Source organism: Haplochromis burtoni, unplaced genomic scaffold (genome assembly GCF_018398535.1).
Source record: "Haplochromis burtoni strain Fernald_Lab_line unplaced genomic scaffold, NCSU_Asbu1 Contig_247, whole genome shotgun sequence".
In the NCBI taxonomy this organism is placed as follows: domain Eukaryota; kingdom Metazoa; phylum Chordata; class Actinopteri; order Cichliformes; family Cichlidae; genus Haplochromis; species Haplochromis burtoni.
In genome coordinates, this window is record NW_024582608.1 from 25,394 (window position 1) to 28,792 (window position 3,399).

Sequence of the window (3,399 nt, forward strand, 5' to 3'; positions counted from 1 at the left end):
ACACAGGGGACGCAGTGCTAATGGAAGTTCATTCACTTACACCTTTCTACACATATATCCATGCATGTTTTTGCATTAACCAGGGTTTCTATAAATATAACAACAGAGGTTGCACACACTGCACAAGCAAGATATGGCAGGAAACAAGTGACACTTGAATTCTGTGGTTACTGCAGAACGTGTTTCTGAACATGAAAGGATGGCACTGCAATGTGTTTTTTTAATTCAAAATTGAAATTTAAACACAAAATGATTATCGGTTATTCCTGTCAGAGAACAGTGTATTTAAAACGAGATACAAAAGGGCAAGTCAGACAGAGAGCACCATGACTACAACCCCCATATATGTCCTGTCTGCTCAAATCCAGATAAATGCAATCAAATCGATTCGCCAGCATTTCATAATACAGATGAACAATGACTCAAAACATATAGTCAATGCAACCCAGGCCCTTATTAAAGCAACGAAGTAGAATATTCTTGTATAGCCAAGTCAGTCACCGGACCTTAACCCAGTTGAGCATACATGTCACTTGTTGATGATGAAACTTCAGAAAGAAAGGCCCACAAACAAACAGCAACTGAAAGCAGCTGCAGGAAAGACCAGGCAGAGCGTTAAAAACGAGGGAACCGAGCATCTGGTGACATCCACGAGTTCAAGACTTCAGGCAGTCATTGCCAGCAAAGGGTTTTCAGCAAGTATTAGAAATTAACTTTTTTTTCCCGTTACTTAATTTTTGCAGTTGCTTTTGAGGCCCTTTAGTTCCTCACATGTTTATGCAATATTTTTATTGCATCTGTAATGAGAGCTTGAACTTTGTAAAAAAAAAAAAAAAAAAAAAAAAGGAAGAAGAAAAAGTTAAAAGGTAAAATCTGTTTCTTTCTCTCTGATTGTGGAATAAAAGTATGAACATGTGTTTATAAGTTACACTTGTGTTTGAATCCTGCAGCTTATCACACATTTGATTTCCATGTGTGACAGACTGCAAGTGTCCAGAGTGAGGACAGACTGAGGGACCCACTGCTGCACATCATCTGTGAGGCTTTGCACCCCTGATGATCCACCAGGACAAACTCAGCAGTGTGTGAGGAAGAGGAGGAGGAAGAGCCAGCAGCAGCTGACAGATGGAGAGAATAGACAGACTGTTCCCTGTTTGTGAAGGACTGCTAGAAAAGTTTAAAATAACTAATTGTCTGTCCTGAATCAGTCTTATTAGGTAATGTTCAAATAATTTTATCATTCCAGTGTTTTCAGTGTGGGAGAAAGTACTCAGGGCCTTCAAGTTACACACTATGAAAGGCAGCAACAAGTGTAATATTCAGAAACCTAAAGTATGTATCAGCAGCAGAATGGAGCTAAAAATAAATGTTTGTTTCAGTTCTATGAAGCTTTGAGTATTTTGGATTAGTAGCACTGCTGTGTTTGTTGCATCATATTGCTGTAATTGTTTATGTGCTTTATATATTCTGAGGTAAGTTGATCTATAGTGTTACATCATATTCTATAAGGATACTTTCTGCCCAGTTTGACCCATTTAGCAGAAGTCAGCCTGTTTAAGGCTCTGATATCTATTCTGTGTGACTTAAAGCAGTTATGACATGGTCTGATTTTCTCACCCAATAAAGGAATATTTCATATATCAGTCTACTCTTCATTCTATCAGACACAGTTATCACAGCTCGTACATTTGCTTTTTACACATATATGTAAGCATTGAGCCAAATTTAGTAATGCCAACATATTGAAGGAACATTTGTTTCATATATAATACATCTATTCCTATTCCTTGAGTTTAAATCTAGACTTCAGTCATATTATGATTGTTTTGTTAGAATCCATTGTGGTGGTGCACATAGCACAAACTGTTTGTCCAAAAGATTTTGAATCTGACAGTATCTTAACATTATTGTTAAGTCTTTCATATATAATTGTAAAATCTTTTGACTACCTAAAAATCATTTTCTGTTTCTATGTCTTTCAGATGATGCTGAAGATGACATCATCTACTCAGATGTTAAAGTGAAACAGCGTACAAGAAAAGCAACACCACGTTCAAATCAAGATGCAAGTTAGCTTGCCCCTAATGCATTCTGACCTAGCACCAGTCTTAAACCTGTTCATGCCAAGTTAGCAGTTTCAGTTAGAAGCTCTCACCAACATCTTACATATAACACTGGAGATTTAAAAAGCTGTGGTCATTAGTGTTTGTGCTTTTCTTGTGCTGTGCTTTGTATATATAGCAGATAACAGCAAAGGTGAGCTGTGCCTCTCTAAGACAACAGCTGAGTCAAGCATCAACCATCATCTCATAGCTTGAGCATTTTAGCTAATATTCACTGTGTCTGTCATGACCGTAAAACAATGAAACCATGTGATACTAACTTAGTTGCACACAGTGAGAAAGTGCATACTATACATGTCTCTTGCATAACACTGGCTTGTTTTTTTTACTATTAAGAATCATAGCAGATGACAAAATGCCTACTTATTATATCTAACAATACAAAAAACATGAAAGATTTACTCTAGAAATAGTTGTGCTTCTATTACAGTTTGTTATTTAAGTCATGTATTTTCAGTGCATACAGCTTTTTGCCTGCAGCTTAGAGTCTCAGTATTATATGTATCAACCTGCAACTTGTGAGAATAATTACAAGTGTAAGAATGATTGTTTTCCTTTACTTATATTAGTTTCTGATTAGTGGCTCTGTCATATCCTGGAACAATCTGTAAACTTTAGTTGTAAATGAAAAAACAGTTTGAGAAGTTTGAGCTGCAAGAAATGCAGGGATCAGCACTCACCTCATGAATCCAGTGTTATGTACAAATAACTGGAAGCAATAAAATAAAATGGAAATTAATAATTTACTAGCTGACATGACATCAAAGCACTGAAAACACATGAAAACTCCTGAGTTACAGCTTCTTTTAACAGACTGTCTGTTAATATTAACCCTGTGATGAAGCTTTACAGGCTCACCACCAGGTCGCGCCAGTATCAGTGATTTTAGCCACCAGCTGCCTAGTATACTGCAAGTGCTAGCTGCATACATATAAAGCAGACTTACATGGAGAGACTACACAGGCTGAAGGACATGTATGCTGTAAGTACATGTTTATGTCATTTTTTAGTCTAAGTATAGTGTAGCTTTGTAAAAACTGGACTCTTATTGTTAATGCAACAACTGCTAGCTCAGTTTATGCTTCAGCTATCAAACCCATATACAAAGTGACAGAAATGAGCTAACTGGTAGGTTCAGCACCTATCTGGCAGCCAGCGTGACGCACCTGAAACTGATAGTAAAACATTACAGCAGTGTGTTGCAGATAATTTGATTCTATCCGTGTAAGACAGACAGAAAAAAAATAAACTTTTTAACTAATTTTTTTTTTTTTTT

General features: G+C 36.6%; 1 protein-coding gene across 1 annotated transcript in view; it reads left to right on the forward strand.

Annotated features, from left to right (window-relative positions):
- Positions 1 to 3,011: 3,011 nt before the first annotated feature.
- The window catches only part of LOC121815594, a 112,325-nt gene continuing 111,937 nt past the window's right edge, over positions 3,012 to 3,399 (forward strand). Inside the window, exon 1 of the mRNA XM_042227174.1 lies at positions 3,012 to 3,105. The gene's annotated coding sequence lies outside the window, so the exon portion shown is untranslated. The remainder of the gene's footprint in view (positions 3,106 to 3,399) is intronic.